Source organism: Astatotilapia calliptera, chromosome 22, assembly GCF_964374335.1.
Source record: "Astatotilapia calliptera chromosome 22, fAstCal68.1, whole genome shotgun sequence".
Lineage (NCBI taxonomy): Eukaryota > Metazoa > Chordata > Actinopteri > Cichliformes > Cichlidae > Astatotilapia > Astatotilapia calliptera.
The window spans coordinates 34,413,435-34,439,228 of NC_137442.1; the positions used below are offsets into that span (position 1 = coordinate 34,413,435).

Below are 25,794 nucleotides of genomic sequence, written 5' to 3' on the forward strand. Positions count from 1 at the left end.
AAGGTCAACTTAAAATAACGACGAAATTGATACCATATTTTCAAGGTAACTTTGACAATAGAGTTATTATAAGAGCCTGTACTCGAAGGCTGCTTTTGGGCATAAATCAGGGCTGGTAAAGAGGCTGAGACACAGGAAGAAGTCTCCAAACTGAGCCAGGCCGGGGCATTATTCGTGTCTTCCCCCTGTAGCCAATACCTGAGAATACGAATATTACATGCCCAATAATAGAACATAAAGTTTGGTAAAGCCATCCCCCCCATCTTTTTCGGTCTTTGAAGATATGTCTTGCGTATTCTGGGTGTAAGCAGGGATCAGGACTGCAAATTACAATATTGTCTTGTTTCTAATTAATACCATGTCTATCACTGAATAAAAAAGGAAATCTGATGATGAACTGCAAAACTTTATGCAAAACACTAAACCAACGTTTTCAAAAACATTATTTTCTTAATATTTAAAACTAAATGCTAACACTTTAATAAACATATATAAAATATAATTAAAGGATTGCTGGAAAATGACAACACATGTTTTCATGGATCACAACATTAAATATAACAATATAATGTATGGGTCTATTTACAATAGTTTTTGAAAGCCTTAAAAGAATAATTCATATTAATACATTAGCACTACATAGGAGTGCTGCACACATTTACTAAGGCCAGCTTCATAAGTCCAATCATTTTCTCTTTTAAAAACCTTTGTGTGTACAAGTGTCCTGTGAAATAAACAAAATTAAATAAAACAAAAAACAACCTACAGGTATACACGGGAAGCCCAGATGTCCCAGTTTTACACTGTGACTTGAAAGTAGCTTACATTTGTGGAGCTGTGTGAAGCTGACAGTGTTAAATTTAGAATTATGTGTATTTTTAGATATTTGCATGCACAGAAAGGTTTTTGAAAGAGAAAATTATCGCTTTTGTGAAGCTGAACTTAATAAATTGAGCGTAAATGATCACTATTTTTTCAGTTTTGTATGTTGGTGCTTATAAAAAAAAAACAGCAATATGTGTGATTTATATTTTAGTGTGTGGGTTGGAGCACGCATTTATGAGTCCTCAAAAGTTACACACAAATCAATGTACATATGTGTAAATCGTAGTTTCTGCTTGTGGGCCATATCGTACACAGCAAATCCAGCATGTCCAAATTAACACTGTCAGATTTGATTTCAACACTATTAAAGTGTCTATATGGGTCCACACCAGAGAGTGTTGATTTAACTGTTTTTGGAGAGTTGGTACATTAACTCTGATTTAGAGTTAAACACCAAATCTGTCTGGAGTTGATAATTTAACACTTACTAATGCTAACTAGATGTTAAGAGTTTATATATTAACTCTCAAAGAGTATTTTAGTTTAACCCTTTAAGACCTACCATAGAACCAAGTCCGCCAGAGCTTATATTATATTTTTACATGGTGTGGTGCCATTTTTGGGAGCATTTCAAGTTGCTATACATCAATACAACAATTATAGCCCAGATTTTAATAATATGTATTCATTAAGTGCATAGTAATTACATAAATTGCAAAAAAGTGCAATAAACTACAAAAAAATTGAAAATCGTTTTTTGCTTTTTTAACATATATTTCTAGTTAGAGAAATTTAAGAGGTTTATCCCTCAAAACTGTAAATACAAAAAAGTTGCACAAAATAGTTTCCTACCACAGGAAATTTATTTTGAGTGTCTTCATAGTTTTATTTTTGAAATACACCAATTTTTATACACTGCAGGAAAAACGAAAATAAATATTATACTGCAAATTTGCAAAAAAGCAGCATCTGCATCATAATAAACTATTTCCAGCAGTGCAATATGAGTCCTAAGCATCCCAGAAACGACACAGAAAGTCATAAAGTCAAACATAACTTTTAAAAAGACCAGTATAGGCCCTGAGGCCCTGATGGTAAAAAAGACTACATTTCCGCGAAAATGACGTCACTTCCGGTTTCGGGCAGGTAATGGCGGACATGCAAAAGTTTGCACTGACGTCTATTCCAACGTAGGAAGTGTTATGAACAGCTGATTGGATCGGCAAAGCGTGTTTCTGGAATATTATGTTTTTGTTCCTGCAAGCGCTTTTTATGCAGTTTTTGCAAAGCTTTATGTGGAAGGAAACCGTGACCTAGGACAAGCTGATGGCATAAGATGTAAGTACAACTCCTCCGGTTTCATATGCAAAAAATTTATTGCGCTATCTTACGTGGTTGCAGAGATACCGGGATTTAAAAATAGTTACGTAAAACAGAGCGTGCCCGCTCCGACCGGCTCTAAAGGGTTAACTACGTAAGAGTTATCTTCTAATTAATTCTAAAAAGCGGGAATTTTACTGTTCTGAATTTCTAGAAATTTCTTTTAGAAATAAACATTTACTTAAAAGACGCAATGGTTTTTGAAAAACATTTATTCTGAACTGTGTACCACAATTTCAAAACATTTTCTGAAAGATGTAACAGTATACATGTTCTCACTTTCATTAGAATTTTGTTTATCAAAAGGTCTGACATGGTAAATGCAAATAACAGCATTCTCATCACTTATTTCTTCAATACAATATGCATGTCCTTCATTCATCCCTTTGTGGAACTTCAATGCACTTCTGCTCTCCCCCATATTCCATCTTCACAAGCATATCCTTTGTGGAGATTGAATAAAAATTAGTTGACACTAATTAATGGCACAAATAATCCAGTAAACAATTGCAGCACAGTAAAAAAAAAAGGAATCCTTTTTGAGCCATTACTTGTGTAAAGTATTTTCCCAAAAGACAAGGACACAGACAACAGGTAATACTGAACTAAATTTAAAACCTCAACCTTTTTCATTTTTACCTAAACCGTGTGCACAAAACTCTGGAGGGATCTATATGCTAACGTAGAACCCAGTCAGGACGCCTGCTACAGCTGTTTGGTCGTTGTTTTTTTTTATGGGAGATCATTTTCAGGCTTCAAGTAGCACCATTATACCAACATTTCACATTCTAGACATTGTTTTAGGTGTATTTGACCAAAAATTTGACTGAAAATTCACATGCAAGCTTTTTTTCAAGGCTGTGGTTTTTGCCCGCAAACAATACATTTCAGCTAGCTAAAACAGAATATTATGCTATCAGCGAGCAACATGGCTAATGCCTTTCACACAGATTTGTCTCAACTCCAAAGAGCCACAGAAGTAAAATCTAATAATAATAATTGAAACAATCTTTGAATAAATGACTTACCAAGCATGGTAAACAACTCAAATATGTAGAGCAAAATGTTCTGAAACAGCTTCACTTCAGCTTCGATTGGAGCCTATGGTGCTGGGGGCGGAGTCTGTGAATTTACTCTATTGGTGTCATAGCCCCGTAGGATTTCAGAGTTAAGAGGTCAAGAGTTAATGTTTCCATTGTAACACCTCCAGATTTCACATAGAAACACTCATTTTTAACACTCGATTTTAACTACTATCATTTTACACCTCAGAGTTACATTAAAAGAATGTGACTTTTGCAAGAAGACTACTAACACCAAAACATTTAACACTTTTGAATTTGCTGTATACACATTTACAACACTTATGAGAGACATTTCTCTCCATATTTAATCAGCTACCACACTTTTTTGCTTAGTGAGTGAATTGAGCTCTAGCTTGTCCTGTCAGGATTTTAAACCAGGCTTGAATGGATTCAGGGCCATCCTCATACACATGTGTGGTGAACTGGGAATGATATTTACTTTTAATTATGTTCACTGTGGAGAAAACTGCCTCGCTTTTGAGTGTGGAGCCAAACATGGTCAGGATGCACAGGGCTGCTTTCCTCATACCTGAGAAACTTGTCTCAGTGTAAACGTAGAAGGGTCAGTTCTTACAAAGTGCCCTTTCGGGTCCACACTGTCTTAAAGATAAACATTCAATTCAATTCAATTTTATTTATATAGCGCCAAATCACAACAAAAGTCGCCTCAAGGCGCTTCATAGATACAGAGAAAAACCCAACAATCATATGACCCCCTATGAGCAAGCACTTTGGCGACAGTGGGAATGAAAAACTCCCTTTTAACAGGAAGAAACCTCCGGCAGCACCAGGCTCAGGGAGGGGCGGGGCCATCTGCTGCGACTGGTTGGGGTGAGAGAAGGAAGACAGGATAAAAGACATGCTGTGGAAGAGAGACAGAGATTAATAACAGATATGATTCAATGCAGAGAGGTCTATTAACACATAGTGAGTGAGAAAGGTGACTGGAAAGGAAAAACTCAATGCATCATGGGAATCCCTACGTCTATTGCAGCATAACTAAGGGAGGATTCAGGGTCACCTGGTCCAGCCCTAACTATATGCTTTAGCAAAAAGGAAAGTTTGAAGCCTAATCTTAAAAGTAGAGATAGTGTCTGTCTCCTGAATCCAAACTGGAAGCTGGTTCCACAGAAGAGGGGCCTGAAAACTGAAGGCTCTGCCTCCCATTCTACTTTTAAATACTCTAGGAACAACAAGTAGGCCTGCAGAGTGAGAGCGAAGTGCTCTAATAGGGTGATATGGTACTACAAGGTCATTAAGATAATATGGGGCCTGATTATTTAAGACCTTGTACAGTGGGGCAAAAAAGTATTTAGTCAGCCACCGATTGTGCAAGTTCCCCCACTTAAAATGATGACAGAGGTCAGTAATTTGCACCAGAGGTACACTTCAACTGTGAGAGACAGAATGTGAAAAAAAAATTCATGAATCCACATGGTAGGATTTGTAAAGAATTTATTCGTAAATCAGGGTGGAAAATAAGTATTTGGTCAATAACAAAAATACAACTCAATACTTTGTAATATAACCTTTGTTGGCAATAACAGAGGTCAAACGTTTACTATAGGTCTTTACCAGGTTTGCACACACAGTAGCTGGTATTTTGGCCCATTCCTCCATGCAGATCTTCTCGAGAGCAGTGATGTTTTGGGGCTGTCGCCGAGCAACACGGACTTTCAACTCCCGCCACAGATTTTCTATGGGGTTGAGGTCTGGAGACTGGCTAGGCCACTCCAGGACTTTCAAATGCTTCTTACGGAGCCACTCCTTTGTTGCCCGGGCGGTGTGTTTTGGATCATTGTCATGTTGGAAGACCCAGCCTCGTTTCATCTTCAAAGTTCTCACTGATGGAAGGAGGTTTTGGCTCAAAATCTCACGATACATGGCCCCATTCATTCTGTCCTTAACACGGATCAGTCGTCCTGTCCCCTTGGCAGAAAAACAGCCCCATAGCATGATGTTTCCACCCCCACGCTTCACAGTAGGTATGGTGTTCTTGGGATGCAACTCAGTATTCTTCTTCCTCCAAACACGACGAGTTGAGTTTATACCAAAAAGTTCTACTTTGGTTTCATCTGACCACATGACATTCTCCCAATCCTCTGCTGTATCATCCATGTGCTCTCTGGCAAACTTCAGACGGGCCTGGACATGCACTGGCTTCAGCAGCGGAACACGTCTGGCACTGCGGGATTTGATTCCCTGCCGTTGTAGTGTGTTACTGATGGTGACCTTTGTTACTGTGGTCCCAGCTCTCTGCAGGTCATTCACCAGGTCCCCCCGTGTGGTTCTGGGATCTTTGCTCACCGTTCTCATGATCATTTTGACCCCACGGGATGAGATCTTGCGTGGAGCCCCAGATCGAGGGAGATTATCAGTGGTCTTGTATGTCTTCCATTTTCTGATGATTGCTCCCACAGTTGATTTTTTCACACCAAGCTCCTTGCCTATTGTAGATTCACTCTTCCCAGTCTGGTGCAGGTCTACAATACTTTTCCTGGTGTCCTTCGAAAGCTCTTTGGTCTTGGCCATGGCGGAGTTTGGAGTCTGACTGTTTGAGGCTGTGGACAGGTGTCTTTTATACAGATGGTGAGTTCAAACAGGTGCCATTCATACAGGTAATGGGTGGGGGACAGAAAAGCTTCTTACAAAAGACGTTACAGGTCTGTGAGACCCAGAGATTTTCCTTGTTTGAGGTGACCAAATACTTATTTTCCACCCCAATTTACGAATAAATACTTTACAAATCCTACCATGTGAATTCATGGATTCTTTTTTCACATTCTGTCTCTCACAGTTGAAGTGTACCTCTGGTGCAAATTACTGACCTCTGTCATCATTTTAAGTGGGGGAACTTGCACAATCGGTGGCTGACTAAATACTTTTTTGCCCCACTGTATGTGAAGAGCAGGATTTTGAATTCAATTCTAGATTTAACAGGAAGCCAATGAAGGGAAGCCCAAACAGGAGAAATATGCTCTCTCTTTCTAGTCCCTGTCAGGACTCTTGCTGCAGCATTTTGGATTAGCTGAAGGCTTTTCAGGGAGTCTTTTGGACATCCTGATAATAATAAATTACAGTCGTCCAGCCTAGAAGTAATAAATGCATGAACTAGTTTTTCAGCGTCACTCTGAGACAGGATATTTCTAACTTTAGAGATGTTGCGCAAATGGAATAAAGCAGTCTTACATATTTGTTTAATATGTGCATTGAAGGACATATCCTGGTCAAAAATCACACCAAGGTTCCTCACAGTGTTACTGGAGGCCAAGGTAATGCCATCCAGAGTAAGAATCTGGTTAGATACCATATTTCTAAGATTTTCAGGGCCGAGTACAATAACCTCAGTTTTATCTGAATTAAGAAGCAGAAAGTTAGCGGCCATCCAGGTCTTTATGTCTTTAAGACATTCCTGCAGTTTAACTAATTGGTGTGTGTTATCTGGCTTCATGCACAGATAGAGCTGGGTGTCATCTGCATAGCAGTGAAAATGTATGCTATGTCTTCTAATGATGCTGCCTAAGGGAAGCATGTATAGTGTAAACAGAATTGGTCCTAGCACTGAACCCTGTGGAACTCCATAATTAACCTCAGTGTGTGAAGAGGACTCTCCATTTACATGTACAAATTGGAGTCTATTAGATAGATATGATACAAACCACTGCAGTGCAGCACCTGTAATACCTACAGCATGTTCTAACCGCTCTAATAGGATATTATGGTCAACAGTATCGAATGCTGCACTAAGGTCTAGCAGGACAAGCACAGAGATGAGTCCACTGTCAGAGGCCATAAGAAGATCATTTGTAACCGTCACTAAAGCTGTTTCTGTGCTGTGATGAGCTCTGAAACCTGACTGAAACTCTTCAAATAAGCCATTCCTCTGCAGATGATCTGTTAGCTGTTTGACAACTACTCTTTCAAGGATGTTTGTTATGAAAGGAAGGTTGGAGATTGGCCTATAATTAGCTAAGACTGCTGGGTCTAGAGATGGCTATTTGAGTAAAGGTTTAACTACAGCCAGCTTGAAGGCCTGTGGTACATAGCCGATTATTAGAGATAGGTTGATCATATTTAAGATCAAAGAACTAATTAATGGCAGGACTTCTTTGAGCAGTTTTGTAGGAATGGGGTCTAAAAGACACGTTGATGGTTTGGAGGATGTAATATTGCAAATGGAGAGGCCCAGCATTCATCCATTGCTCTATTTTCACATTCCACTTTTCTTTTTGGCACTGCACCATTTTGTTTTTTTTTTCCTTAGTTTCTCTGTGTCATCTGTCTCTTTTTTTTCCATCTTTCTCCGGCACAGTTGTCTGTATTTCTCCCTTTTTTTAACATCGCTATCTTTCTTCTTTCTGCCATCTTTTCATGTGTAACAGCACCGCATGGAATGCACAGAGTTGATTCACTGAGTGGTATCATGCGATTGGTCTGTGCATTTCTTCAGCCACTGAGCCACTACCGTAAAGACCAAAAAAGCTGCACCAGTTAAAAGAGAAGAGCCCCATAAGCTTTTAAATCATAAACATATGTTTTGGTTGTAAGTCTGGGTCCATATAAGACAGCTTGTGAATCCAGATCCAGACCGCTGTCAGCCTGGTAGTGACCTCTGGCATAGGCTAAACAGACTTAAGAAATGACAGCAATAATATGAAGATGGTATTGATGATACATAACTTTAATTGATGTTCTGTTTTTGCATACTGCTTTGCAATATGTATATGTTTTTACTGCATGCACATTTGTGCAATGTAATACAGAGCTGTCAAAGAATTTGTTGTTAAACATTACCAGCAAAGTTGTGATCATCATATATGTTATAGAAATCCAAATAAGAAGTAAATTCTCTGCTAATAAGCAAGGACCTGTCTAAATTAATTTCCAAATGACAAATAAATTACAGTGTGTACATCCAATGTGATCTCTGAATGTGGTGGGAACTATTTAAAAAAAACTTTCCGAAATGTGTTAATTATGGTCCATTTTTTTATGATTTATGTCTCCCATAATTCTCCTGAAAGTAGAAATTGGTCTGGATTCCTATGGGTTAATAAGCCAGAACATTAAACACAATATTTACATTATTGCTTGTAAACAAAGCAGAATACTGGGAAAATGCAAGTCAAGCACTATGATAATACTTTTCTATTATGCAAAAACATCAGCCAATATTACCATATCATTATGAGGTTACTACAATTGAAAGCCTTTCGGAAAAAAGAAGAAAATTAAAATGCACAGACATTACCTTTTATTGCTTGCAGGTTATCTTATTGTTACCAAGGTATTACTCTACTGCCATTTGGGCATGACACCAAACTGTTATATTATTCAGTTTTCTTCTCTAAAACCAATTAGTAATATTAAACTTCACAGAAGAATCTTTTCCCAGACCAAGGACATGCCAATCAATTTTTAAAAAGAGATAAGGGAGCCTTTTGAAAAAAAAGATTTATTGCGGATGTATGCTGTTAAAGTTGTGTTGACGTGCAGTCCCAAAGGAGTAAACACCATTCAGATTTGCTGTGTTTAGTGGTGTGTAAGTGATATTGAGTACCCTGTAGAAATTTAATTCTTGATTTGTTGTTAGATATGATTTTGAGTTGGTGTTACATTCCCATAGAAGTCCATGGAATGTAGGGAAGTAACAAAAATTGTCTGAGTTTAAAAAAAAAAAGAGACAAGGAGGCGATATTGTCAATAAAGTAAAAGTTTTTCCATCCATCCATTCATTCTCTTCCATTTATTTATAATATTAATTTATTTAGAATAACTAAAGGAAAGTAACAAGCTGCTGGCACCACCAAAAGAAAAGAAATATAACAAATCAAGAAATTGATCACCAATTGATTACCATTATGCATTATACATTTGCATAATGACAAACAAGCACCACTGACGAACTGGGCTGTGAGGTCAGTTTTTTGATCATTATGTATGTACATCGTCATGACCATTAATTAACAACCACTGATCAAAGACTATTGATCTGTGACAGTTGATTAATGGCCAACAGTGTTGAAACCTCCAAAGGTTGATTCTGTTTATCTGGACGTAATGTTTTCAGTGGGAGAAATGTTTCGTCACTTATCCAAGTGACTTCTTCAGTCTCAGCTGACTGCAGGTTTCCCCAATCTTATAAACAGTACATTTGCATAATGACTGAAATAAATTTATGCAAATTCTCATGACCATTGATCAACAACCACTGATCAACAACCACTGATCAATGGCCATTAGTACCATTCACAGAGAGTTGGGGAATGGCTGCAATCACAGCATTGTAGGTAGGATGGTGAAAGTTGTACCCTTAGGCCCCCTCCTTGATTCAGAGATGGTCTTTCCCCTTTTACATAAATGGCCTCCTTGACTCCACGCTTAAACCAGCGCTCCTCCCTGTCTAGGATGTGTATATCCTCATCATTGAAAGATTGTCCACTGACCTGTAGGTGTAAATAGACTGTGGAGTCCTGTCCTGACGAGGTAGCTCTTCTGTGTTGTGCCATCTGCTTTGCCAGAGGTTGTTTGGTTTCCCCGATGTATAAATCCTGGCACTTAACAGCATACACTATGTTATAGTGATGTGTCGGTCGCAAACGAAATGGCTCGTACAAAGAGCTTTGCGCTGGGCAGAGGGGGGAGGGGCGGTAGTTACACTCTCAGTAGCACAGGAACAGAGCGGGAGGGAGAGAGAGAGAAAGAGAGCCAGGGACAACAACGTCACATTAGAAAGGTATAGTAATCATCCACAACTATTTTCAGCTGCAGATGATAAAGGATACATAAAGTTTATTCATGCAGGCCCATATGACAGAGAATATGCATCTTATTTTTGTTTTCATATTTTAATTTATATTTAATTGTGTTGTGGTTTGCAGTGTTTTGTGTTGTTTCATTTTAAATTTGTTTAAAAGGAAAAAGCTGAAAATTTAAACAGTTAAAAGTTGAACTGTGACTAGTTGGTTTTTGTATTATATGATTTATTTATTACATTTTATGTGGAGTGAATAAATAAAAGTATATTTACGGTACCCTAGAGACAAAGCACGTACAAACTTCAAAACACGTACAAACCCTGAAGCACCTACAAACTCCAAAACACATACAAATTCAGAAGCACGTACAAAATACAACAGAAGTGCACCAGGATGCTAGGCCCAGTGTTGAGCTTTTGTTACCTAGTGGCTACACAAGCCAGCAAGTACCAACGACCGGATTTGGTGTGTGGTAGTAACAGGTAATTGAACTTTTTTTTTTAAATTATTTGAATATATATGAGTGCTTGTGTATAAATACACAAACAATACACTTATGCTTTCAATCGTGTAATTTAAGTGATCTAGGTAGCTCTGTTTTGAAGTTCAGTTAACGCTAGAAATGTGTTTTGGAGTTTGTACGTTTTTTGTCTCTAGGGGCCACCGTATATATTTAAATATAAACATATATAAATAAAGCCACTTTTTTACATTAGTAATTCCTTTTGTGCATAATTTTATATCATTGTTAATAATAAATTAATTAAAGCAACAAAACAACCTGAAGAGCTGGTTCGGAGCCGAAAGAGCCAGCTCTTTTTAGTGAGCCGAGCCGAAAGAGCCGGTTCTCTAAAAAGAGCCGGAAATCCCATTACTACTATGTTGCTCTGTTTGTGTCGGAGGACTTGATCCTTGGGGTGGACCAATTTTTGGCGCAGTGTGTTTTGGGGTTTAAAAGCCACAGAGACTCACTTCCTTCAGCCTTAAGAAATATAGATTCCCTTCCCTTATTTAAGTTACAACTTAAAACTTACTTGTTTAAACTGGCTTACTCGCTTTAATAAATTTTACTTGCTGTCAAATCGTGTCTTTTTGTTTTTTTTACTTTGTTGTTTGTGGTTGTATTTTGCTGGTTTCTGTATTTTAATTTATTAGAATCCATTTTAATCTACTGTTTTATTGATGTCTTTTTCTCTTTGTAAGGTGATCTTGAGTTTTAGAAGGGCGCCCTTATTATTATTATTATTATTATTATTATTATTATTATTATTATTACAGTGTGTTGAAAAAATGTGTCTCAACTGTTCCGATACTCCTGACACGTATGGGATCACTACAGGTTTTCGCTTAGTCAGCGGTTGTCCTTCTCTCCTGGATCGGCTGGAGCTTTCTTTAGGTGCCTTCCCAGCTTTGACAAAAGTCCAGCTGGGATAACCACATTTACTCAGGGCCTTCTTGATGTGCTGTTCTTCTGCTTCCCTGGCCGCTGTGTCTGTGGGGATGGTGTTCGCTCTGTGTTGTAGCATCCTAATGACACCCAGTTTGTGCTCCAGTGGATGATGAGAGTCAAACCTTAAATACTGATCCGTATGCGTAGGTTTACGGTACACATCAGCTTTTAGATGTCCCCCATTACTGATGGAAACCTCACAGTCTAAGAAGGCTAACCTGCTACTTTTCATATTCTCCCTGGTAAATTTGATGTGCCGGTCCACCGAGTTAATGTGATCCATGAATTGTGGTACGAGATTTGATTTTCACCCAGCTGTCATCCACATACCTGAACCAATGACTTGAGGGTGTTCCAGGGTAGGATAACAAAGCCCTGTTTTCCACTTCTTCCATGTACAAATTGGCCACAATGGGTGAAACTGGGGATCGGTCAATAGCATTGTCTTGTTCTAACTGCTTCAGACAGTCTATCACCCTCTTCCAGAGCAGCAGTGTTGGGTAAGTTACTTTAAATTAGTAACTTAGTTACACTACTTTTGTTTGTTAACATCCATCGTACTCAAGCGTCTGCTACTCAGGCCTGCAATGAGTTAGGTGATTTGTGTATTGTTGGCTTTTATTTTATTTTCTGTTTATGTGGGCCCACAAATGTAAATGTGTGTAATGTTCTAGTAATACCATTTTGGACTGACTTATTACTTTCTGCTTGAATGAGAGGGGTTTTGTTGTGTATCAACCAAAAATTGGGGAACATATTGTCTCCAAGGTTTCACTAACTGTTTTGTGACATTAATTGCCAATGCTGGTATACAAGGGGCTGTATTTGAGTTAATTTTGTTTGGTCCATGAGGATACTCCTTGCCTGTATGAATGCCCCTAGAGACAACCAGCTATCTGTTATTATTGTTTTCTTTTCTGGTGTGCTGCTTTTGTGGTAAATAAATGCCCTGACTTCGCACTATTTTTGCTCTTTTATTTTTTGGATTTGTAGATAGGTTATTAGAGGCTAAGAGTTATGCTAATAAAGATCACACTATCATTAGTTGAGCTAGCTAACTGTGTGCCGAAGTCCAAAGGAAAGCTAAAGTGTAGCCCAGTACAAGGCTCCCCGTCTTCACCTTCTTGACTCCGATCCAAACTCAGCATATGATGAGTAGGCAGTTCAAAATTCATAACCCAATCAGTCGATCCACGGTGAAGGGTTATGACTTCACTCTTGCCGCGGATCTTTTAGTCTCTTCTCAGCCTACTCACCGGCTCGGGACTAGAGGGAAAAAACTCCTCTCTGCTTTTGCCTCCCATCTTTATACACCTCTACAGACCTGTCCAGACATGTCTAGACATCTTCCGGACGGAAACACCATCTATGGACATGTCATGTTCCTCCTTTGGCCCCCCCCCCCTTTGCTCTTTGACGCACTGGCATGACTTGCATTTTTTTTAGTTAATTTCTTTTCTTCCACTCCACCCAACAATGCTGCAGCTCAACTTCCCTAATAACTCTTAAGTTTCATACAGACAGAAATTACTTCTCCTTTTTCTCATGTCTTAAGGACCGTTTAACTCATACACACACATTAGGATTTTTTATTAATCTTTTAGCAATGCAATGCATACATAACTCTTTTTATTTGATTCTACGCTTTAACAGACACAACAACTTCCCTTATTTCCATTTGTGACAAACATGGCGGAGACTCTCACATTCTTCTGACACACGACATTGTAAGATGGTGAAATGGAGGCGATCTGGAGGAAGTAGAAAATAGGGCTCTGTTACCCTACCCTGGAACACTACCAAGTCATTGGTTCACACAGGCCCTATTGGTCATGTGAATGACACCTCATCATCATGTTAACTCAGTGGGGAAAGACATCAAGTACACATCCAGTACATCCAGTACAGTACACATCCACAAACACATACGGATTAGTATTTAAAGTTTTACTCTCATCATCCACTGGAGCACAAATTGGTTGTCAACAGAATGCTACAACACAGAGCAAACATAATCTCCACACACAGCGGCTAGTAGAAAAAGTGATTATCCAACACCCTTTAACATTATAAATTACCTATGGTGTATCACATCCTTGGAATGAGTTGAGTTCAGGCTTGATTACTGCCACACCCGTTCTCAATCAAGAAATCACTTAATTAGGTCGACTGCCTGACAAAGTCGAGTAGACCTAAAGATCCTCACAAGTGAGACATCATGCTGCGATCCAAGGAAATTCTGGCGCAAATAAGAAACAACATAATAAAGATCTCTCAGTGTGGAAAAGGTTATTAAGCCATTTCTGAGAGCCGTGATCCACAAATGCCAAAAACATGAAACAGTGGTGAAAATCCCCAGGAGTGGCTGGCTGACCAAAATTGCCCTAAGAGCTAAGCTCATCCAAGAGGTCACAAAAGACCCTCAGACCCTCAACACGCAGAGAACTGCAGACCTCACTTTCCTCAGTTAAGGTCAGTGTTCATGATTCCACCACAAGAATGAGACTTGGGAAAAATGGCCTACATGGCAGATTTCCAAGATGAAAATCACTGCTGAGCGAAATGAACATAAATGCTCATTTCAGTTTTGCCAGAAAACATCTTGATGATCCCCAAGACTTTTGGAAAAATACTCTCTAGACTGATGAGACAAAAGCTGAACTTTTTGGAAGGTGTGTGTCCCATTTGGCTGGAGTAAAAGTAACACAGCATTTCAGAAAAGAACATCATGTCAACAGTAAAATATTGTGGCGGTGGTGTGATAGTCTGGGGATGTTTTGTTTTGCAGCCTCAGGACCTGGAAGACTTCCTGTGGTAAATGGAACCATGAATTCAGCTGTGTACCAACACATCCTGAAGGAGAATCCCCGGCCATCTGTTCCTGACCTTTAGCCGAACCGCACTTAGGTTCTGCAGCAGGACAATGATCCAAAACACACCAGCAAGCCCACTGGCTTAAGAAAAATAAAATGAAGACTTTGGAGTGCCCTAGTCAAAGTCCTGACCTGAATCAGATTGAGATGCTTTGGCATGACCTTACAAAGGCAATTCATGCTCGAAAACACTCCTGTGTGGCTTAATTACACCAATTCTGCAAAGATGAGTGGGGCCAAAACTCCTCCACTGCACAGTAAAATATTCATTGTCAGTTATCGCAAATGCTTGATTGCAGTCGTTGCTGCTAAGGGTGGCCCAACCAGTTATCTAGTTTTGGGTGCAATCACTTTTTCACACAGGCCATGTGAGTTTGGATTTTTTTTCTCCTTAAAAATAAACATTTAAACACCTTCATTTAGAAACTGTATATTGTGTCGACTTGTGTTATCTTTGTGTAATATTTACATTTGTTTGATAATCTGAAACCCTGTGTGGCAAAATAAAAAAATAGGAAATGAAGAAGAGGGTAACCACTTTTTCATATCCCCTGACAGTATTATTAGCTGACAAAGCATACATTTTCACTGCTATTTAGATGGTGCCCAGCTTTTAAAAATATCTAGGTTATTTAATAATCTAGTAATAATCTAATAATAATTTAAAATCCTTCACCTCACACTGTAGCCAAAGCGCTTACTCATAGGGAGTCATCTGATCGTTGGGGTTTCTCTGTATTACTCCAAAATTCTTACTTATTAAGCACCTTGAGGTGACTGTTGTTGAGATATATAATTATAACTGAAATGAATTGAATTGAACCTTACTGATAACAGGCTTGACTCCTTTGACCTAGCACTACGCAGTTCCTGGAGACTTGTCATCTGCACATCAATGATGCAAGTGTCCCATTTCACTGCAACCCAAATGTGCTCTGTTGGATCAGGACTTGGTAGATGCCTTTTTAATACAGTGAACTGACTTGTTTAAAGAACGAGTTTGAGAGAATTTGTGACATAGCACCACCTTGGTGGTGTGACATGATGGCGCCAAAGCTGAAGTCTGGTATACACGACCAGCGTGGAGGTGTTCTTTTGAGAACTAATGCTTAGATGTAGCTGCGGGTCTAATCATATCTGCTATTCAGGTGGATTTTTTTAACTTTGTGATCACTGGGCTTTGGTGGATCCAGCCTGTTTTTCCTGCTTATCCAGGTTTACCTAACTTGCCAGTGGAAACTTCTCTTACAAGGCTAAAATTGGCCAGATGTTGCGGTGTGTATTATTGGAACCTTCACCCACTGAGCCGCATTACTTAGCCCAACTCAAAGCTAAACCATGCACCCCAGCAGGCCCCCAGTGCACCGAGTGCGCATGATAAATCTTTTAACAAAATCTATGTTTGCATCACCTTTTAATCACTCTGTGCTTGTCAATCGGGAACTTTAATCTTGACAATCTCTGACAAATAGTTCTTTTTAAATTCTTCTTGTACAAGTCTACTGGACATGGTGTCTCCTTTTAAGATTAAATCTATCTGATCTATCTGATATAAGTCAGTGACAGAGCTGTGGCAGAATGATACCACTCACGTTCTAAGGCACAATTGCTGAAATGCAGAGAAAAGATGGAAAAAGCATCATCTTCAAGTTCCATTAGCTGTTTTTAAAAGCAGCCTATTGGAGTATCAGAGAGCCGTTCAAGCTGCAAAAACCCAATTTTTAACAAATCTTATGTCAACTTCACATTCTTTGTGAAAAATTTCCCACATTTTTTTAAAGAAGATTTTTCTGCAATCCTGCCCCAGATCCTGCTGTTTCTCCTGTTTGCCAGGTTGTCTCTGAGAACTTTGAGCAAGTGTCTTTGCCCTTTTAAATTGATATGGTTCAGCATATGCAGCTTATTTCTCCCTAGACAGCATTCCACCACTTCTCCTCAAGGAGGATTTTAATATTTGTGTGCCATGTCTTGTGGACCGAATCAATTCATTGCTGAAGTCTGTTTCCCAGCTTCTTTCAAACATCCTGTCATACAGCCCCTCATCAAAAAGAACAACTTGGACTCTTGTTATTTCTAATTTCAGGTGCATTTCTAAGCTCTCTTTTAGAGAAGGTAGTTTATAACAAACTACAATCAAATTTCAAATTATACCAGCTGTTTCACACAGAAAGCACTGGACTGAACAGCAGTACTTCGCTAAAAGTAGCATAACATCTCAACATAAGTACTGTAAACTGTTGTGCCAAATATGCTTCATTTATTGAATTGACCTTCCATCCATGCATCCATCAGTCCATTCATCTTCTTCCACTTATCCGGGGGCGGGTCGTGGGGGCAGCGGCCCAAGCAGAGAAGCCCAGACCTCCCTCTCCCCAGCCACCTCCTCCAGCTTATCCGGGGGAACACCAAGGCGTTCCCAGGCCAGCCGAGAGATATAATCTCTCCAGCGTGTCCTGGTTCTGCCCCGGAGCCTCCTCCCTCCTGTGAGGTGAATTACCATTCCAGTGAAATTATACTGGTATGAGATATTGAAGGTAACTTTGCGTTTTTATTCAGAAATGTGAGATTGTTGCAAGAGGACATAGCTTATAGCACATTAGCTACCTGCATATTAGATAATATGGAGTGAAGCTCTAGCAATATAAATGTTACATTCCAGTACAAACTGCAGGTAAAGTTAACGCAGCCTGTTTTGGTTCTCCAAATTAGAACTTATTCATTAGAATAAGTGGGTCTCGTAAGTTGAATTGTTGTTATCTCAGAGTTTAGCCCCAGTTTTGGCAGACAGTTGATTATAATTTGTCTATAAAATTATCCTGATTGAACTGTCATTTAAATGTCGCATACAAATATCATCACTTTCTGTCAAACAAATTGTCTTTATTATTATTATACATCTTTACTGTGTTGCAGCCTGCATCTCACTGTTGTTGATCTTATTCAGGACCAGTCTCATCTTTACACTGTGCTTCAGTAAAAGTAGGTAAATACAGTTTTAATTTTGTTTCAGCCAGCTGTGTATTTAAAATGTTGTGTGAATGGTGTCTACAGAATCATTGGCAGTTAATTCAACACACCAGTCTCAGTCACTCAGTTTTTTTCACTTTTTTTCCATTTGTAAAATATAAATTATGAGTTAACCATGAAATATTAACACTCCGTGTCATGGCGTCTTTGCTGATGTCATGGGCATATGCAGGTTAATGAGCATGGAGCAGCGAGAGGGAAGAAGAAAAAAGATACTCAATATCAGTCAGTTGTGAGCCACAGGGTCCCCCCCCAAACACACACACACACACACTTTTTTTATTGATAGTTTGAACACTAATTTTAAAGTCTTTAGGTCACCCTCACAAACACACTGGGCTTTTCCTCAGAACAAGCCTTTGGGAGATGTAGCATTACTGGTCTGTTTTTTTCTGGCCATTTTTACATAAAGAATGAGATATAGATATATTTTATGGTTCAGAAAATCAAACACCCCACCTAAAAAAATCTGGATACAAATATTTTTATTACAATTTTTCTTTGTTGGAGGCTGAAACCTCTTGGGAAGGCCACACCTTTTTTTGGTATGCAGGAAAAACTCAAACAGTGGAAAGCTTTTTAAAATGTATTTAAAGAATCATCCAGATATCAGTCAAAATTCAATCAACCAAGTTTACTATGAATCTTAAATGTTTGAAAAACACAAAAAACATAATATGATATAAGATCGGATGATTCTCTAAATCTTAACATAGTGGGAATAGTGATCCTTTTTCATTAAACTCCTAAACATAAATTCTAGACAACCTGGTTGGTTTTCCTTAGTTTTGTTAATCTGAATTGCAAATAATTATTTGGAGCTTAGATATCTGAATGTCGCGAAATAAGTCAAGTTAAAATGTTTCAATTTTTTTGCAACAGTTTATGACAATAACATTTTTTTAAATAGTTTTTCAGTAACAATTACACTTATGGGGTGTAACAGCCTAACTTTTTTATACAACATGACATTTCTGTCTATCATAAGTGTGATTTTTTAAGGCCTAACATTAGCAGGCATAATATTAGCTTAATAGTCAGCTGCTGACAACAGAATGGATCTGAATCGGATGAGCTGGTATATAAACCGATCCATATCAGATCCAGGTCGGATGAGCTGGTACACAACTGTTCCCTCTAATTTTTCATGTGTCTGAGCGAACACACAAACTCCCTGAGCGTCCCTTGGACCACTGTGAGCAACAGCAGACGTGTGCACTGTGGTCACACCAGCATCGAATCCATCCAAGTTACATGTTTATTAAAATAATCAAATTACAGCATTTACATGTTAACACTATTGGAAGTAAAAATAACTTGAATTCCAATTTTGAAAGCACAACTTTCTTTCATTTTTTTTTTTTATAAAGCTCTGACTTGTATTATGAGTCTGTCATCTGGGAGAGAGTCCTGTAACTCTCTCTCTGCAAATACAGTAAATAATGACCAATGTTGGGAAATTAATTATATAGTTAATTCTTCAAAAAAGTAACTGAGTTGTAAACAACAAAATTTTTTGCAGCTGTTTACCTAAAAATGCAGCCAAGGCGTTTTTTAAATAAACATTTCAAAGTATTTACAGAACAATCAGCTGTTCTGCATCAAATCTGATGCCACACAAATTATTTGTGCCACTCCAAAAAATAATTTCTGTCCACTATGAGATGAAGGAGAACAACAGCCTGATACCTGCAGGCCTGACAGCAGCAGATGTGTCACTGCTGTAACACCTGTAACACTCAGCAGTCGCCTCATTGTTCTGACACACAACAAAACTACTGACTACACAAGATTTGCGCTAAACGTCCCAAAACTCTCAAATCTCAAAACACCGCCGTCACCTAAAACTTGCCCCTTCCTAAACAACTAAATGCCATGTTGCCATATCATTTTTTGATTGGTCCACGTGGTACATTTGTCCACCAATAGGGAAGAGTGGGATTTTTTTGGTTTTGTTTTTGCTCACAGGTGGAGAGTGATTTTGAGCATTTTCCTTATAAAACGCTGTTTTTACCGCTTCTTCCCGCAGTAAATATAACGTCAACGACAGTATTCAGGAAGAAAACTAAACATTGCAGATATTTTTATCATAACTCTGGTTTTACGTGGCCGATCAAAACAATTTAAAAACTGGTATAAAGTCCACACTTTTTCCGTCAGTTGTTCCATCTGTCCTGCTCACATCTCCAATGGTCGTACACGTTGTCATTAACGTGGTTTCACTCCACATCAGCCACGCCGCTTTGCTAGCTAAAACACCGGTGTCGGCACATGAGGACGCTATCATAGCCCCTCAACAACGTTGGTTAGTTGCGTATATACGAATGTGAATCGCATTATTGGCTGGACTATGGGATAAGGTGGCATCATTCTAATCCCATAAGGGAGCAGCCAGTCTCTTATTGAATAACACTGCAATTCAGGTTAGATTTTTTTTTATGCGCAACGCAGATTTTCTGTGCGCAGAGACCATGCCAGCAGTGCGCAATTGTGCACGCACGCAGCTTAGAGGGAACGTTGGTTGGATCGCTGTTTGCAGATGCATTACAGTCTTGTGGTGCATCTAGGGCGGATCCAGTCCGGAGTCATTTTGCTATATGGGAAGTGTGTGAGATAGTATCAGTTTGTTAGGAGACATTATTCCACGTTAATCAGTTTATATTTGAGCACAACATTTTTTCCATTGTTAATTGTGTTGTGTTTTATTACAGGGCTAGCTGTAGCTCAGAAGGTAGAGCAGGCCATTTACTAATCTGAAGATTGGTGGTTTGATCCCTGGCAGCTCCAGTCTGAATGCCAAATATCCTTAGGGATATTTGGCATGTTGTATCAGGCACTTTGAGTGGCACAGTAGAAAAGCTTTATATAATAATCAGTCCATTTATGATTATAGTTTTAATTAATAAATACGTTTCTAGTTGATCAAATGTTGCTGAGTAGTCCTTACCTTTGAAAGCAATCTCATCTTTCCCTCCTCTCCTATTCTCCATACATAGTGCCACATCATGTATTTTCTCACCCTGTGAAATACAGAAACTGTAGATTTAGCTGCCAAAAGACAATGTGTGACAACATGTGCCATTTGTATGTTGAGGATAGGTTGCAGGTGAAAGCAGGAAGATGAAATGTCATTGTCTTATTGCTGAGTATGTGTCCATGCCATCAGCCGGAAGCAACACCAGGCCGCAGTACAATAAAAAAAAAATTCAATGTTGCAGGATTGCTATTCTGGATTGCTTTAGCCCACTTTAACCCCTAGACTTGTCCGCAAAGATTAGAACCACTGCTTAACAAATGTAAAGTCCTAAAATTTAATTTGATAGTTGGGTTAAAAAAAAAAGTTCAGGGAAGCAATTTTGAATGAAGTGTGAGATGAAGGAATTAACAAATTCACAAATGGTCAGAGACTGCCATAGCTGGGACAAATAAAAAAAGTTTTTTGTAAGTGGCAATTTCAGAAACATCCTGAAAAGTAACAAATGCAGTAGCTCTTTACAAAACAATCACCACTTGCAATTGGATTTACACAGAAACTAAACACAGTGCAGTCTCATTAAAGAAGAATTGTGTCAGTGACAGCAGACACTTCTTGGGACGTGATAATCTATAAATGCAATTTTTGTCACGCTGTTTCTCATGGCCTGCTAATCTTGTTAGGGAAAGGAATCTCAAATCAATACCATCAACCTCAAATAGTCCTTCTTAACTGCAAGACACCTGACAACATACATATCTATTTCATAACTTCCTCCCCATGTTTGCTGAATTATTCTAGAATTTTTCTGAGGCTCACTTGTTTGAGTACAATGAGCAACAAAGTGACAGAAAATAGGGTGTGTAGTGATGGAAACATCTACAAAGGGTCCAAGACTGAGGAAGCCAGATGGAGTTAACAAACAACAGTCTGACAATTCAGTACAGTGAAAAACAGAGCTTAGTGCCCTGCATTGTGTCCAAACAGGGAGGACTAACTTGGGCTCAAGCTGCATGCTGTTCCTGTGATTAGTCCGCCATCTGGCAAGACAGGCAGAATGAGCAGCCAGAGTGATGCAGACTGCTGTGGAGATCTGAGTTTGTGTGTGTGTGTGTGTGTGTGTGTGTGTGTGTGTGTGTGTGTGTGTGTGTGTGTGTGTGTGTGTGTGTGTGTGGTGGGGGGTAGACTCCTTTGCTTTTGGCAGAGAGTGTGAGTGTGCTGACTGTGTAGCCCTCACAATGCCCAGAGGATTTATACATCTGGCTGACTTTGTTTTCTGGTTTGTGAAGTACAATGAATGAAGTAAATAAGATCATGCTCCTCACAGTTTGCACATGCTATGTATATATATATGTGTGTGTGTGTGTGTGTGTGTGTGTGTGTGTGTGTGTGTGTGTGTGTGTGTGTAAAACACGTTATACAACACTGACACGTTATGTAATACTATGTAAATTCAAGATTCAAGATCTTGAATCTATATAGGGGGAGGCTTTATTATGCTATGTTTAGTCCTCTCCTTCCATTTTCCTTTCTTAATAAGCAGTGTTTGGGTGGTTAATCTAACAGTAACACATTACATTTTTTTGTTATTAAGAAAGAAATCCTTTATGCAATTCATACAGAAAATATTCTTGTTACTTGTTCTTTTTTTATTACTCCACATCACTACCTGTCACTGTCAGTTAACACTACACATTACATAGGCCCACATATTATTGCAAATCCCTATGATAATCTGAAGGACATGCACAGTGTGATTTTACTGCATAGGTATTACCACAAAGGTAACACCAAAGCTGGTGAAAAGCAACACTAAAAGCATTTCATTCATATTGTATATGAGAAATGAAGAAAGGAGTAAGTAATGCTCATGCCATCTCAAAATCCCACCCCCGAAGTGGCCCGAGCAAGCCCCAGGCTCCAGGCCCCGAGAAGCAGCCACCAAGGAGTGTGTACCTGGACGCCCATCCCCGGCCACAAAGAACCACCAACGCACCGATGTCTGAGGGTGTCTGCCACTGGTAGAGGAAGTGGTGGGGGAGATAGGCCTCCATACCTTGGAGGACCTGGGATGTCCCTAGAGAGGTGGCGTCTGATACATATGGACACAGACAAACAAGCACACACAGATACAAACATCCATTCCCACCCTCATGCTCTCATATGCAATTACTCAACACTCACCCAACGTGGAGACAGACATAGAGAGACACTGTACACACAATCACAATCCCCAAGCGCACTCTCTAAGTAACCGAAACCGGAAGCGACGTCATTTTCGCAGAAATGTAGTTTTTTACCATCAGGGCCTCATGAGGCTATAATGGTCTTTTTAAAAGTTATGTTTGACTTTATGACTTTCTGTGTCGTTTCTGGGATGCTTAGGACTCATATTTCACTGCTGGAAATAGTTTATTTTGATGCATATGCTGCTTTTTTGGCAATTTTGCACTATAATATTTATTTTAGTTTTTCCTGCAGTATATAAAAATTGGTGTATTTCAAAAATAAAACTATGAAGACACTCAAAATAAATTTCCTGTGGTAGGAAACTATTTTGTGCAACTTTTTTGTATTTACAGTTTTGAGGGATAAGCCTGTTAAATTTCTCTAACTAGAAATATATGTTAAAAAAGCAAAAACGATTTTCAATTTTTTTGTAGTTTATTGCACTTTTTTGCAATTTATGTAATTACTATGCACTTAATGCATACATATTATTAAATCTGGGCTATAATGGTTGTATTGCTGTATAGTAACTTGAAATGCTCCCAAAAATGGCACCACACCATGTAAAAATATAATATAAGATCTGGCGGACTTGGTTGTATGGTAGGTCTTAAAGGGTTAAAAGAAGAAATGGTTAAATTCTAGTTGTATGCTACACATGTCTACATATCAAATACATGTATAAAATGCGATGCACTGAGTGTAAAATAATTTTTTTTAAAAAGACCTGTAAAACAAGTAAAGTTTCTGTAGTTTTACATGGGTTTCTTTATTAATTAACAGATTTGTTGTGTAATTATGGAAGTTTTCATCACAAATTTGTTGGGTAAAATGGTATGAATGTTTTTTATTAGTGTATCAAACCAGCAAGTATTGTTATACTATCAAAGGGTGTGACTACAGTAATTTCATAACTGATAGACATTAAAACAATTGGTAGAATTACATAAAAATTATAAGAATAGATGATAAATTAAAAATCTCTATTATTCTTGAGATATCCAGAAGTGTAATGATTATGAACAATAAATGTTAAATGCCTGTAAAATTACAGGCTACCATTACAAATATATTCTGTAATTTATTTTACATATAACTTTAAAAAGTCCCCTAAAAATGTCAAAATATTTTGTAATTTATTCTTTTTTGTAACATAAAAATATCAGGTAGAAAAAGAGTTCAATCAGGAACCTTTCTGAAACCAATCAGAATTCTAGTTTCTGTTGTGAACAGAAATTAAGGTTTGGGGCAGGCACTCTGCAATGTCAACAGCAATTAACTTTCAAATCAGCCATTAAGGATTATGGGATGTATGGGTGGAATACAGAGAAGGTGAAGACTTAAAGAGCATACAACAAGAGAAAATTCAGGGAAGGAAAATGGACCATTTATAGTTTGCACCAGGTGAAAAATGGCAAATGGTGCTTAGGAGATCAACTAGTTTTCTTTCAGATAAGCACTGTGGATGCAGAAACATTCTTTTTTAGTTTTTTTTGTCTTTATGTCTGTCCTGTGTGGAATTTTGCAATTAGAAATTATGATCTGATTATGATGTTTCATCAAACACATTTGGTTTTCCAAGATGAGCTCAATAAATGTACATGTGAGATATGGCAATGACAGTCTTACAGCAAGGGACAAAAAACAAAGAAAAAAGAAAGAGGGACAAAATGGGAGAAATATAACAAGAGAACAGAACACAACAAGAAAAACACAATATTCACCAATTGCTACACCTGTGAGAATGAACATACAACAAATAAACAGCACCTGGAAGAGAAAAATATGAAACAAACACACACACAAATCAACAATCTTATTGATTTTTAAAGTGTTGAGCCTTAAAGAGTGAGCCTTACGAAAGCCAGATTGAAATTTATCAAGAATTTTATGTTCATCTAGAACAACTGTGAGTTGCTTGGCCACAACCTTTTGTGGGGCGATCGTGGCTCAAGAGTTGGATGTTCGCCTTGTAATCGGAAGGTTGCTGGTTTGAGCCCCGGCTTGGACAGTCTCGGTCGTTGTGTCCTTGGGCAAGACACTTCACCTGTTGCCTACTGGTGGTGGTCAGAGGGCCCGGTGGCGCCAGTGTCCGGCAGCCTCGCCTCTGTCAGTGCGCCCCAGGGTGGCTGTGGCTACAATGTAGCTTGCCATCACCAGCGTGTGAATGTGTGTGTGAATGGGTGGATGACTGGATATGTAAAGCGCTTTGGGGTCCTTAGGGACTAGTAAAAGCGCTATATAAATAAAGGCCATTTTCTAAAATCTTGGCAATAAAAGGCAATTTTGAGATGGGTCTGTAACTGGAAAGCAAAGAAGGATCAAGTTTAGGGTTTTTTAAAAGTGGGTGAATGACAGCACTTTTACAGTAAACAGGGACCTGACCGATAGTAGAGATGCATTAATAATTTTAAGAACACTAGGACCAATAGACTCAAAAACATTTTTACGTAAAGACCCAGATAAAATATCAATGACCAGCTTCAACAACTCAGGTAAAGACACTGGTGAAAATCTTTCAAATCTGACAGGCTTAAGTAAAATCGGAACAGGCAAATGGTACATGGAAGGAGAGATGTTGCTCCTTACATTGCTAACCTTTTCAACAAAGAAGGAAAGAAAATTTTCACAGTCTTCATTCGAAGAAATAATCTCTGTTCCTAGAGACTAGGTTTGAAAAATAAGCAGCCCTTGCATCACGAATTGAAGCGTTAAAAGAAACTAAAAGGTCTTTTAAAGGAAAGAGATGAACCTGTAAACGAGTCTTTCTCCACAAACGCTTAGCTTTACGACAGACACGCTTTAAACAGCAAATGCGGTCGTTTATCCAGGGCGAGGGTTTTGTAACAGGGGCTAGTCTAGTTTTAATAGGGCAAATATTATCGATAATAGAAAGACATTAATTATTAAAAAGTTGTTAATAAATCAACATCATTAGAAGCAGGCAGAACCAAATTAAAAACGTCAGAAAATTTAGCAGCAGTAGAAGAATCTAAAACGCGCGAGTTAAAAGCACAACGCTCAGGAGGAGGAGGCCAATAAAAAGACAAATTAAATATAATACAATGATGGTCCGAAATAAAAATATCCTCAGAAATAATACAGTCAATGGTTAAGCCAATAGTAAAAACAAGGTCCAGAGTGTGCCCTTTGGTGTGGGTGGGGCCAGATACATGCTGTGTGAAATGAAAAG

The 25,794-nt window shown here is 38.6% G+C and overlaps 1 long non-coding RNA gene across 1 annotated transcript in view; it reads left to right on the forward strand.

Annotated features, from left to right (window-relative positions):
• Window positions 1–1,604: 1,604 nt before the first annotated feature.
• The window catches only part of LOC145423385 (uncharacterized), a 265,513-nt gene continuing 241,323 nt past the window's right edge, over window positions 1,605–25,794 (forward strand). The window contains exon 1 of the long non-coding RNA XR_013904437.1: window positions 1,605–2,015. This is a non-coding gene — a long non-coding RNA (uncharacterized LOC145423385). The remainder of the gene's footprint in view (window positions 2,016–25,794) is intronic.